The sequence below is a fragment of the Cuculus canorus genome, chromosome 1, assembly GCF_017976375.1.
Source record: "Cuculus canorus isolate bCucCan1 chromosome 1, bCucCan1.pri, whole genome shotgun sequence".
In the NCBI taxonomy this organism is placed as follows: domain Eukaryota; kingdom Metazoa; phylum Chordata; class Aves; order Cuculiformes; family Cuculidae; genus Cuculus; species Cuculus canorus.
Window position 1 is genome coordinate 76,030,304 of NC_071401.1, and position 14,306 is coordinate 76,044,609.

Genomic DNA, 14,306 nt, shown 5'->3' on the forward strand with positions numbered 1-14,306 from the left:
TCTCATTTTCAAATTGATATTACAAATAAATGTTTTGTTTGCAGGTGAACGATATTTGCAGGTATTAGGTCACTTCTGCCATGCTTTTTAGAACAGTCATTTATTTACCCTCCTAATGCCGTTTGCATGTTTGCAGCATCTAACTGCTTAGAATGCCACGTCCTTCCAAGTGTATGCTGCCTGTCGTACAAAGTATGGTTGCTAGTGAAGTATGACTCCACCTGTAAGCCTTATTCTTGGATGATTCCTCTCTTTTCTCCAATCTCTTTTCTTTCTGCTCTTATTAAAAAATCGAAGAATTTAGTGCAATTATTTAATTACAAAGCTGCTGTATATTTTGCCCCTGGCTTAAAATAAAGGAAAGAATCTATTTATGTAATTATTTTGGAAGCGCTTTAGAAGAGATATTTTTTACCTCAAGAATTAATGAATTGTCTCAAATGAGAAATAATACTGAGGAAATTCACCTTCACTGAGAGTACAGTAAGCTTTTTCGTAAAAGTAATATTGCATTCTGTGCCTGGCAAGGAGAGTTTCTTACTTAGAAAATTGATGACCATGATCTGTTTTATTAAAACTGACTAAAAGCAGAAAATTTTTCAACAACTTTTACTTCAAAATGTACTTTTGATTAGATCTGATGTTTGTTCTGCTCAATACCACTGCCTTTGCAAGGAGTGTGTGGAAAGAGGAGTGTGAAACGTTTCATGTGGAAGTATAACTGACAAGTGTTGAGGTTTGTGTGGTTCGGGGCAGCCCTTCCTCAGGATACTTTCTGCTCTTTTGTACAAGTAGAATATATCCAAAACAGAGATGAAGCTGGGAAGGGAGAGGGTGGTTGTGAATGAAAGGGAAGTTGGCTGGCTCATGGGCAAGTGTCAATGTCTCTGGGATGAGTTTTCCAGTTTCAGACTGGAGGGAAGGAGTGGGTGGAGAGTGCATGTGAAATTGAGATTTCTGCTCTTGGCTTCACAGGAGGAAATCTCCAACAGCTCAGTATTTAATAACCTGCTAGGTACTTTACCAGGCGATGTAAACACCTGTGATTGCATTTTCAAAAATAAAGTCTGGTAATATCTGAGTATATGCCATTCCCTGGCCCTGTTTTGGGATGGGTGGCTGGTCTGTGATCCAGGGAAGTGCTGGCAGTGCCTCGTCTTGCTGCTGTTTGATTCAGTTTGTTTCTGATCCCTGCATAACTATATTATTTTATTTATTTATTTCATTGTTAAATATTTAAGTATAGGTTTTGTAGTTTATTCTGAAGGCTGTCTTTCCAGGTAAAAGGATGAGGCTGTAGGTTAACTTTAACTTGCAGTACCTTTTTTTAAGAAAATCCTTGATTGTTGACTGTCAGTTTTACAAGAAACTTACTGGTTGGGCTCATGTAGAAGTAGTAAGTTTACTGTTTTGTGACATCAAGATTTTCTGTGTCCCTGATGAGAATATCCAGGGGGAACAGCCAGATGAACAATGCTACCACTCCATCTGGGTCCCGATGATACCAAGCCAGAGTATGGATTATTGACCACAGTAGAGTGGGTCTAGAAGTTAAGCACCACTTAAAGCACCTCTTTTTCTGTATCCTTTTACTGGCCATTACCAGCTTTATCTCTTATTATTTCCTGTCCCACAACTTCTTATAAAGGAAGCATAAGAGTATAACATCCTAGAGTAATTTTTTTCATTGTTTAAAAGAATTTGATGAGACTATAAGATTTTTAGAATTGCTTCATTTCATCAGTGTGGCACATTTGGGAAGACCTTGCCTGTAGTCTCCAAAATTTCAACCCCTGCAGAAGTCCACTTATTGGAACTTGTCTGGAAATAAAAGTCACAGTGATACAATGTGGCAGCACAATGTTCAAATCATGTCTATTTGCATATAATTCAAACAGTTTTAAATTTTCTTTTGTTACCCATCATTCAGAATGATATATAAGAAAAAATAGAACAGAAAAATTTTGACTTGGGTGTTATGGTCACACCATTTTCAGGAGGGATAACCTGAAAACTATTCTCATATCCAAACTTCCAAAAACTTTTGAATGGATGGAAAACTTCCAGAAGTCCCTTCAATGTTTGTGTGTTTTCCTATTATTTTTGTCACTGTATAGTTCCATAATACATGCATTTCATTTCCATCTTCTGCCTGATAGGGGCAATGGGTATAAACTGGAGAGAGGTAGATTTAGACTAGACATTAGGAAGAATTTCTTCACTATGAGAGTGGTGAGGCACTGGAACAGATTGCCCATGGAAGTTGTGGCTGCCCCATCCCTGGAGGTGTTCAAGGCCAGGTTGGATGGGGCCTTGGGCAGCCTGATCTTGAGGGATGTGTCCCTGCCCATGGCAGGGGTGGTGGAACTAGATGATCTTTAAGGTCCCTTCAAACCCAAACGATTCTATGATTCTATGACAGCTCTAGCATTATACTTTGTGAGCTAATCAAACAAATAACATTGTTCGGTACTGGGAGATATGGTTCTCTCCCTATTCTGAATAATGCAGATCTTTTCTTTACAGAAATATACCTGGTAAGAAACAAACCCCAATGCTGGCTTGAGAAATATTTTTTGTAGAATATGTCCATAGTACCAGTGATTCAGTCATCTGTCAGCCTGATAAATGGATTAGTGTAAGAGGTGTTCCAATGGGGAAATGCAGCCCATAGGGCTTCCAGCTAATTATATTTAAGTTGTTTAGTACTGCTGGGAAGCAGCGTCCAGGCAATTACTGAAAGCTTTGATGCTGTGTGCACTATTAGAGTGTGTGTTCAGAAACTCATTACCCTTTCATGCTTGTGTTGGATGGATTCTAGGAAGCCGACATGTAACAGAGCAGGAATCAATAACTGGAAAGACATTTTAGTTAGCTTCTGATCCATTTCCTGATTCAGCAGGTTTTAGCCTAGAGTGTTTCATACAATTGTTGTAATATAGGGGGAAAATGTGACTTAAATATATTAATCACCATATATATATGCATCTAGTTGCAGTGATGTGTAGCTGAAGTTTCACCTAAGATGAAGTTACAAAAGGTCCTTTGAGGACAAGCGGCTAACCAGATCCCCTGTGGCTTGTCCAAAGTACCTGCCTTCTCTATTCCTAGTAAGTTGATTGTAGTTGTTTCTCCTAAAGCCTGACCTTGCAATGGTTATTTATTCCTCTGCAACATCAAGATTGTATTACTGCAGTGCCTGTGGTATCCCATCTTCAAAGTTTCTTGGAAACTACAGCTAATCCCAAACAAAGCTGATGATACTGGCTACATATATTAGGCCTTGTTTAAGAAAATTGTGCTGGCTTTGCCTGTGCTATGGGCTGCTAGTCACATCACTGATGCACCTTGAGAAAACTGTACAGACTTTGCATCATCCAAATGTAGGGAACAGCAAATCCGTTTGCGTACTGCTCTGCAGGTGGGTACCTCCAAGATGTGAATGCTGAAAGCAGTGAGGTATTTGTACAGCTGGGGGTCAAAGACTTGTAAGTTCATTTATTTGGTTTGAATGACAGATCTACTCAGGGCAAAAATCACATGAATTAAACTAGATTGTGTGATTTTCTTCGAAGCTTACACTTACTTTTAAATCTGTTAATGATGAATGTTAGGGCAATGCAGAGGAGACTACATTTCTTCTTTTCTGTTTCTTCTGTGCTTTTGCCTGAGGTAGAGCCAACTAGACAAGCAAGACGATTACAGTTCAATGCTTCTGAAGGGGGTAATTCTTTCCCACCTACCTGCAGTATCACAGATTTAATAATTAAGTACTTTTCTTTGTATTTCTATTACAACAGTCCTACACATGCTGTGCTTTTTAATGTTTTATAAAGTTCAGTAGAAATCTCATAATTTACTGTCAAGAGAGAAGGGTGGGTTTTTTTAATATGGACTTGTTAATTGGAAAAATAGCATTTGTTTTGCCTGACGTTTGGTAAAATAAATGTTGTGCTATATGATACTTGTATATCTTTCTGATAAAAAAATAATCAGAATTGCTGTGTTGCAGGCCACAGCACCCACGAATCTGTGTGCTGTAAAAAATACTCTAGCAGTACTAAGCACTTTCAGTATTGGTACCTGCCTTGGTTCCTGACAGCTAAGCTTTCCGTAAGGTCATTGTTATTGCTGAAAGTATTGAACAATCAAATAATGGTAGATAGCTCACGTATCTCCCATCTCCGAAACTATTGTGTGTAATAGAGTATCTACTACATAGAAAAGCGTTAAAGCTATTGAAACATCTGTGCAGGCAAAGCATTGACTATTGTCAATGATTTTGAGAGTTGATGCTGTAACTGTGGCTTCCAGCCTGGCTCCAAGACTGGTTGTATTGAGTTACTGTTTGGGATGCTAAGAGTTAATTTATCCCTGGAGGAGCCTGTATACAAGGGGTGGCAGAATGTAGCCAGATTAATAAGACACTTTCTGAAATTCTTAATTTCATGGTGTCTACCAGCTCTGACAGAGTTAGTTACGATGAAACATGAAAGGAGTTTCCACTTAAAGTTTTGTGTTCCCTCCAGACACTTGCTTCAGAGCTGCAGCTCGGGTTCTGTGAGCTGCAACTGAAAGACTGCTGTGTTCTGGGGAGAGGCTCTCAACTTCAAGTATTTTAAGTTTTTCTGGAAAGACAAGGGTTGTCTCTGAAGGGTTTATTTGTTGCTTTGGCTCAAATTTTACTATGGGAAACTTTTTTGCACTAGTACTATAATGAGTGTTTATTTCAAAGTTGACTGTGATTTCTGACTGGCTCATGACTCTGTTTCCTTTGTCAAATCTGAGCTTTCATCTATGGTAGATATAAAATAAAAAATCCTTTTCTAACTCCCTTTATAGGAGGCAGCTGTAGGGGAAAGGTAGATCCAAAAGTGTCTAGACAGGACTTTTTTTTTCTCCTTGCCAGCCATTTAATAGTATTTATTTACTCTGTAAGTAAATAGATTAATATGCAGGTATTGTGTGGGTTTTTCTAAACAGAGGTTAAAGGTCTGAGGCATAGGTGCTCTGTGGAAACCCAGCGTGTTGTACTGTGTTGAAAATGCTGGTCCTGGTTTTGCTTCCACATAACTGCAATGTTATCCGTGATCTTTGTACTGACTACTTGTTGGTCATGCCCCAGGGGCAGCCACAACTGTAGTCATACCACTGCTATTATGTTTATATATAATGTTACTCCATAAAGAAACTAAAACCCCAGCACTTCAGCATAAGCTTTGCAGATGTTGGAATGTTCTCTTCACTGACTCATACACTTCTTTGGAATTGCTTTGGAAAATACATTTTAGGTTTTTTTTTGCAGAAGGGTGGCATAATTATTGATGTCCTATTGGAATCTTCCATATAGTCCTGGTTTACTGTAGTACCTCAGGAGTTATTTGAAACTATTAAAGCTGTTTATCAATTTGAAAGAAAGAAGAAGATTCATGTTGTGCACTAGGTATCCTGCATTTCTTTCCCAGAGATATAGTGATATCTCTCAAAAATGCTTTTGTTATTCAGTGTCCGTTGAAGATGGCTTGTTTGTCATTTAAACTCTCCTGTGCCTTTAAAAAGCAGGGAGATGACAAATTAGTCACACAATTAATGTCTTTTTATTATGGAATAGTGTTAAGAGAAATGTGATGAAACAGGGTATAATGTCACTGCTTTGGTTTCTCCTCATCTATGTTGTTTAATAGAAAGAAATAAAACTTTATTTGAAACCGTGCAGAACGTAAATCAGATTGGAAAATAACAAAGTTTCTAAATCCATTTAGAGGAATTTAGTAGGATTTACAAAAAAGTCTTCCTAAATGATGTGACTAATTACTCTGAGTTTAAATCAAGAGTAAACCTACTGTACTATTTAGGTGCTCTTACCCCCAGCCATCTGCACAGCTGATAATTTCAGTGCCTCCTAGAAATCTGGCCCCCAATTTCAGTTTCCTAAAGTTGTGCAGGTGCCTGCAAAAGGAAATCTACATATGAAGCAGTGGATAAATGCAGTATTTAATCAATGGCCTACTAAAGGCAGCACCAAATTCAGGCCTCTTTTAAGCAAATGTCACTTCATTGACTTCTCAGTGTAAATGGTGCCGTGCAGCTTGGCACCAATTCCAAGCTTGTACTCTTCTGTGTCCTGGCAGGCAGCTGCTCTCTGACTGGCACTGCAGGAGCAGCGGTGAAAGGCAACATTAGTATTGCTTGGTTAAATTTGCACTTCTGATATAAGCAGGGGGGTTTGTATCGACTGTGTGCATATGAGTTGGTGTCAGGGTGTTCCATGGTTTTGCTTCATGGAGGTTATGCCCAACGGAGTAGCTGAGAGATAAGGAAATTGATGGACACATTTGCATTGTTTGGCTGACTTTTGTGTTCTCAAAAGTAATGCAACATCTAATGTCAAACCGTGTGCACCAGATTTACAATTAGTGAAAATCAATGAAGTTTTTTAACTGTTATTTTTGTTTCATATTTAAACATGGTTAAATTTCCTGGCAGCTGAGCAGCCCAAGGCATAGCAACAGCAATTTAGCACTAGCTAAATTGATACTTCCAGTTCTTTATCTTTGTTTAAAGGACAAAATGTTTAGGTTTCTAACTATGAGACCAGTTCAGTGTAGTGTTTAGGCCATTTCTTGTTCTTATTTCCTTTTCTTCTCCTGTTCTCCCTTCTCTAAGAAGCCCACCTACTTGTGTACCTGGAGTAAGGCTGCTGCTGCAGGGAGAGAGCTGGAAGTGTGGGGCCATGGCAGCACTCAGCACTGGATTTTAGCTGAGTGGAGAACTGGTTGTCTGACCCCCTACTGACCCAGGAGGACATTTTTTCTGCCCAAAAGGCTTACTGCCACCCAAGAATGGGACTGGCAAGTAGTTTATAACATGAAGCACCGTCATTCATTGCTCTGCAGCTGTGAAGTGGAGGCACAGATTCAGAGAGCAGCAAAGGTATTATTGCCTGGCTTAGGTCATCTCACTGATACCCTGAATGACCCTGGTGAAGGGAGCTCCCGCCACTGCTGTCCTGTGACGAGTCCTTTCAGCTAATGGAGGAAAAAATAGGTTTCCTAAATTAGAAGCTAGAATATTCTTCACAGCAGAATTTAATCCACCTGTCTCTGGGAAGATGATTGTAGTTTCTTGACTCCACATATGGCCTGAACACCCTCCAGTCTCTCACTGTATGTGTGTGCATATGCACATATGTGTTCTAAGTATGTGCTAGCACTGGCAGCTTAGCGTCCACGGCGCTCATCACCATCCAGTGTTTTAGTTACAGAGGTAGACAATCATTTCAGATCATAAAATACTTAACTTAGATCAGGAAAGGCTGACTACATCACCTGATTTCCTTTCCTCTGTCTTGCAAACTTTGCTTATCTCTGTGAAACCCAGCAGCTTGTAAATGATTACAGGATAACGTGCATTTTCACAAACATTCATCTTCTAGAGAAGTCCCACTAAACATTCATGTCAACAAATGGAGAACCTCTATGTTCTCCTTTTAATAGCTGCCCCAATGGTTAGCCACAGGTGATGAAAAGCATGTGCTTTATTTCTCAAAAAGTTGACTGGCAAGGTAGCCAAAGCCAGTCTTATTATAGGATTCAATTAGCCTTTCCAGCCTTGTGTTACTAGTGCTGCCCGTACTGATACCTTCTGCCTGCTCTGTAGTAATGTGGGAAGATGAATGGCCTTTAAGTGATCTCATCACTTATAAAAGCTACCAGTGATCCAACCAATTTATGAGTATAATTATGACAGAAAGAATTAATACAGTTTCTCGGTAACAGTACTACCATCTACAGTGCTACGACATGAGTATCCAGTATTCTACAATGTCTTTTAAACCCCATGAATCTTGTAGAAGTCTACAGCACAGATAAGCCAGTTATTTTCCTGATATTTTTCATCAGAGCAGCCTCAATATGTGTTGCTTACTGTTGCATACCATAATGTGTGAGTATTGAATAGAGATAATTTTAATATAATAATACTCTTAACAGTTTTCCCATAGGACACAGAGAAGTTGTAACAGAAAAATCCTCTAATTGTTGCTTGGATTGTCAGGTTTTATATTTACACCAAGTTATGTTTCTTGACTATATTGTAGTTTACATAAACATAACATGGTTCACAGAAAAATGAAATGAGAGACGATTCAAAAATAAAATGAAGAGATGACAACAGTCCTCTCAGCATACCATCTGAGAATAAGATACATAATTATATAGGTAAGTGGAGGTTCATATGCATTCAGTAGACAGAGTCAGAAAAATTACTTTTCATTTCTTGTCCCTTGTATAGTCATTCATTTCTGATTAGAATAGGTGTAATACTTTCTCAGGTGAGTAGTTCTGTTTTGTTATATATGGTCCTTGTCTTACAGTCATGTAAATAGATGATGTAATATACTGCAGACTGAGAAACAACTCGATTTCTGAAAGCTTCTCCTGATGATGTGTTTAAATATGTTATTTATTAAATTGTTCATATCATAAAATGATCATTAATGTATAGCTTTAAAAGCTGTTAGACATTTGTGTGGAAGAGTATAATGAATTTTAGAAGTCTCTAATGAATATCTCATTTCACTTTGCAGCGTTTAATTACTAGATTAAGTAGACAAAAACTGAGTGTAAGACTTAAGGCTTGAAATGCAGGAGTGGGAAACTAGTCAATATGCATGGTGGTCAAATGGCAAAGGAAATATGAAATAAGGCTTTATTCATCATGCTCGATGGCAGGCATGGGAAAGTCTGCAAGTAGGTTTATTTTTGCAGAAGAATGCCAGGCTTCCTTTCACATTTGATTTTCATAAGTGCTTTCCTTTAGACTCTCCCCTGAAAACATGCAGGAAGGTAATTTCATTGGCCTGCTCAATTCTTTTTTGCACAGAAGTGACACTCAGTCAGTTCCCGCTGGAAGATTTCTCAGGGAGCACTTTTGTGTCTCCCCTGCCGTTCTGAGGCAGCATGCTGGTGTTTAAATCCTGTGCTCAGCAGCAGTTCTGGATTAATTGCTTGCTGATATTATACTTGACCAAAGACGAAGAAAAATGTTGAGCTGAGCTCAGGGTGTTAAGATTTCTCCAGGTTCCTGAAAAAGTGCACAGCTTTGCAAAGCACTCCAGTGCTGTGAGTCCCTGGGGCTTGTTCTTGCCTCTAATTCTTTCTGTGATGGATTTTTTCCCCGTATGGTTCTGCCAAATCTCCTGACTTGGTATCTATTACCTTGGTGAACGCCAAAAGCAAAAGTAGTCAAATGCTTGTGTTTTGATGAGGTGATGGAAACTGGCTTGACGGGTACCTCTGTCTCTCGTTGCAGCCCTCTCAGCTGTCAGATGCGGTGATCTCCATGGTAACTCAAACCCCCAGACTCTTGACAGCAGCCTGCGAGGAGCAGCATTCAGCAGCTCAAGGGTCTCACGACCAGGTAAACCAGAAGTAATCACCAAACAAAAGCTTACCTTGGGTACATGGTTTCCTATCAAACTGCCTCTCATGTTTTTCCCTCTTGAAGCCATGCATGCTGTTAGTTCCTTTGCATATACGTGATGATGTACTTCTACTAGTGCTGTCATTGAAGGCAACAGGAGTCCAGCAGTCTCTAAATAGAGATGTTTGACAAAAATTCTAGATGTTTTCAAGGTTATTTTTTAAGCTACAGTGTAGCAAAGCAAAGAAGTACTGTAAGATCCTTTAAGTGGCTTCGATGTTAAGCATAGTTGCTATTGTAAGGAAATAATCCCAAAACACATCAGTGGTTAAGATCTGGTTTGCCACTGTACCTACACCACTTTTAGTACTTCCCAGTCACTGATATTAAGCCTGAGCTCTTTTACCGACTTGAAGTGGACCAGAGTCTGTTTCTGTTTTCATGTAACGTTTCATTGGCACTCTGCAGCCTTTTTTAAATTGCTGCTGTGCTCTTTTCACACAGTGACCTTCTAAATCCCTCGCTGTTCTACTAACAGCATGGGGGTCATTCTGGTTAACATCTTAAGGACGTATAGAATTCTTCCCGTTTTTTGTGAAGTGTGGAGGAAACATCAAGGAAAATCGAGATCTTTGCTGTCTTGGGAAAACAGTGTGGGGGCTATACAGCTGTATTCATTAATCCAGTATCAGTAATGGTGTAAACAATACCATTGTATCTCTGGTCTTACGTACTTACATGTGTGGGGCTTTTATTACTCCTTTTTGTCATGAGGTTTCACTGGCATTGTTATTGAATTGTTTCTGTGCCATGAAGGTTGTATTTATTTTTCAAGTCTTTTGTTTCTGTGCGCTGTTTTCTGGGTATTACCTGCATTCTTGCTTGCTTGCTAGCTACATAAGTCCACTTGGCTGTAAGACGCTGTCCCCATCTTACAAAACAATTCATATTACTCTGAATAACCACTCTGCTATCTTTATTAACAAATCTGACATTTTGTGTTTCATAACTGCTACTTTTAGATAACGTTGAGTTAGTACTGGATTATTTTACTGGGTTAGTGTAGAGTACTCTTCTTCAATTATTATTTCCTGTTAACAACTACTATTTTCTATCTGTATCTTAATCACATTTGATGATACTGATAATAATTTCTTAAGATGAATCAGCTCTGGCTGTAAGCTGAGTACTGTTTGAAAATCTGTGTGTTTCCTCTGTGGAGTAGCTTCTGTTGACCACAGTTCATAACTTTATCAGCTGATTAAACCAAACTTTTTGTTTTATTGAGCAAGTTTATATAAAATGGTGTTGGCTGGCATTAGTTTTATTTGTGTCATTTCCCAGTGAATTTATCTTTAATCAGTTTGCTGGTTATTTTGCCAGAGATTAATAATAGCTGAGAGCTGTATAATTACTGAGATCATACTGCTTACCATCTTCACATATTGGCAGAAAATGCTAGCAGTCTTACTGAATTTCTCTGGTGTTCCAAAGTGTATTGAAAATTAGCATCATTGAAATTATACTCTCACAAACACTCTTAGGGCTCTAAGGCACGAATTATCTGGGTGTGCTATTTTAAAGTTGTCTTTTAACATTCATTTTGGTTACTAATGGCCTCCTTATCTGTAAAAATGCTTTTTTTCTACTTGTGGAGAAGAAAATATATGTTGGGTTTGGGGATTTATTTGCATAGCATGTTTGCATTCTTTTAAAGCATGAATCAGAAGTTGGAGGCATTCTGCTTTCTTGTCTGTTTTCTTTAGCCCCAAATTTCCCATTTCAATTAATTTCTAGCTGTGTTTGTTGTCTTTTTTTTTTTTTTAATGTGTAATGTATATTTCAATCTAATTACACCTTTAACCCAGAATGAAAGCATTTGGTCCCTGGTGGCAGTAGAGCAGGGACACTCCTTCCACATTTTCATTTCTGTACATTTTCCCAAATGCAGAATTTTTCTCTATTTTACTGGGTCAGTTAACTCAGATACTTGTGATTAACTAAAGTTTGCATGTTGAAGAGTATAAATATCCTGTTGGTATTAGGAAAAGAAAATTTTAGGAGTGCCTTCTGTTACTACTGACTGTCTGGTATTTCTATCCTATGTCTCTCAGATGGGTGTCCTTCGTAGTACTTTTGGTGTTTTACAAATACATACATAAAGAGTAGATCATTCTGTTGTCTGATATGGTTTGATGGTTTGCTTTATCTCATATTACCAACAGGATATCCTCCTGGGATATGTTGGCATATTTTCTATATGCATTCAAGATCTTGTGCTCCTGGCTTATCAATAATTCTGAGAGATAATGGTGCCAATAATTGGAGTGTTATCTTCTATTTCTTTTTCCCTTACTGTGTTTAATAACAAGTTTTCCTTAAAAAATCAGAAATTAAGATTTTAATGTTTTAATTGTGGAGATCCCTGAGTTTATAGCAATAGTAAATACACAAATTACCTCCTTCTTACCTAACAAGCGTTTACATCCACTTTTACCTGTTTCCTTGGTGTTTTGATTCTTCCCTCCACTCAGGTGTCCACATGTAAGATTGCGTTTCTACTGCATCTGTTTCCTTAACACCTCCCAGTTTACTTGAGAAGCTTTTTACCTGTCCCAGGTCATCCTTATCCAAAGAGACTGACCACGTGTCACTGAGATAAAGCGTATTCCCTAAATATGTCTCCTTCTTGCCATGCATATGAGTTAGTGTTCCAAAGGCTACGATCTCTCAACCTTTCACTAGATACCTAGCCAGTAACTGATCATCAATCTTTTTACTTTCTGTCACTCTGAAGATTAGGCAGATCTCCAGATTCTCTTTCACATTCTTCCTTCTGAAAGGTGCAGCAGGTCTTAGGCTAGCCAGAGGTTTTGTGATGAGGAGTGACAGTACATGCTTTAGCATTTTTCCGTCTTATAGTGACACTGTGACTTTCCACTCTGCACAGCATGTCTCTCACCAGTCAATAGGAAGGACAGAGCCAATACAGGTAGAAAATGTCATGTTTCAAAGAAAAAAGCTCCAGGAAAATTTCATCTAACTTCTAGCATCAGTGTTGTAGAAACTCCTTGTTAGATTTTGGGTATTTATTAGGAGAAGCAGTGCAAATCTGCTTGGACAGTTCTATAATGATTGCTTATCTGAACCAGTATGAGGAAACCTAGAAGCAGAGAAAAAAATTTTGATTTTATGAAGTTAGTAATCATTTTTAGTGGATCTTCCCTTGTGCTGGGAACAGACCACAGAAGTTTCTTCCCTCCTGTGTTTTCCTCCTTCAATTGCCCAAGGTAGGGCAACAATTTTTACTTGAGTATCAGACCCCTTTAGTACTTTCTGCTAGATGGACACCAAAATAATTTGCCAAGTTAGTAGTGACTTCTGAAAACCATGGTCAAAATCATGATCAAGACTAATAAAAATATGTTTTAAGAAAATACAGCATGTTAATTTTGTGCCGTGCATTCTTACTGTCATCATTGTTTATTATTGATATGATGGGAAAGACAAAAAGCTTACTGTATGAAGACCGCGTATGATATGTTATATGAATGCATAGGGCATTAGGGCAATAGGGCAGAACATAGGGCAATGAGGCAGAACAAGATGTGAGAACATGAAGAACAGGGGAGTCAATTAGAAACCGTAGAAGTTATATGCATGATACCTAGGAAGAAACAGATCACCTTTTACTACATTGGTGTTTATTGTATGAATTAGTTACTTTGAATTTAAGAAAGAGATGGATGGGATGCGTTTCAAGCATAACAGCTGATATGCTGAACAGGTGTGTGTTGTTCAAGGAGCCTGGAATGGGTGCAGTTTGAGAATGACACAATGAAATGTGATGGTGCAAGTTGTGATGATGATCCAATGGGTCCTTTCCAACCTTGTGACTCTGTGATTCTGTGACTATTTTCGGTAGAAATGCACAGATTAACATAAGAAGATGTTCAGTATTCTCTTTGAAAAACATTTCCAGAACAGTGTGTTTTCAGAAACATTTCAGAAGCATTCATTTGGTGTGATTGAGAAAAATGTTTCATTAAATATAGGTCAGTATTAAGATAGTTGATTTTGATGAAATGTGTATCTTCCTTTTACATAACAAGAACATTGCATTTTATACAACAAAAGTAAAAGAAACTGTAAGCAGAGAGTTAGCTTGCAAGTGTACGAGTTTCAAAAGTATTATAGTATTCCCATATATACTCATTTCTTAACAACTTCTATGTTTTTTTTACAATTAGTGATTTTTAATGGTTTGTTTTAATTTATTTAGAACTTTACCAATGGTATTGCACAGGCAGAGAGAAGCTTCCTCTATGATAACAGCAGATGTCATTAGCACTAGATTGTACCAAATGATTTCATTGGTCAATTAGATTTATGAACCAGAAAAATCAAACTACTTTTAAACAATATCCTTTATAATATAATATAATTATTGGTTTTAGTGAATAAACTGTGTATTGATTTTTATTTCTAGAATTATTTTTCAGGTATTGTCAGCAAATAATATGGCACATGTAGGCCTATACAGGAACTATTGGCTTTGACTGCTCAGCATTCTTTTTTCATAGCTTGTGGTTATTCTTAAAAGTCACATGGCATTGTGTCTCTTCATTGAGAAATAGTGAAGTATTGTTATAGTACTTCTTAAAATAGGCATATTTTAAAATAACATAAAAAGAAACATTATTTAAATTTGCAACTGTTTCAAGGCTAAAGCAGAGTTTTATTTATTTATATATTCCCTGATATTTCTCTTGCTACTTGGTCAATCATAGTATGTAGCTAGAACATGAACTTGTCTATTAGTTAACAATTTCTATGCCTTTACATTGTACTGGAGAGATGAGGAAACTAGTAGTTCAGTCACG

General features: G+C 37.9%; 1 protein-coding gene across 5 annotated transcripts in view; it reads left to right on the forward strand.

The window, feature by feature from the left end:
- TBL1X (transducin beta like 1 X-linked) overlaps positions 1–14,306 on the forward strand; it is a 196,404-nt gene that overhangs the window by 95,666 nt on the left and 86,432 nt on the right. For all 5 annotated transcript variants that reach the window (XM_054078594.1, XM_054078604.1, XM_054078624.1 and 2 more), the window contains one exon: positions 9,313–9,420. The gene's annotated coding sequence lies outside the window, so the exon portion shown is untranslated. The remainder of the gene's footprint in view (positions 1–9,312; positions 9,421–14,306) is intronic.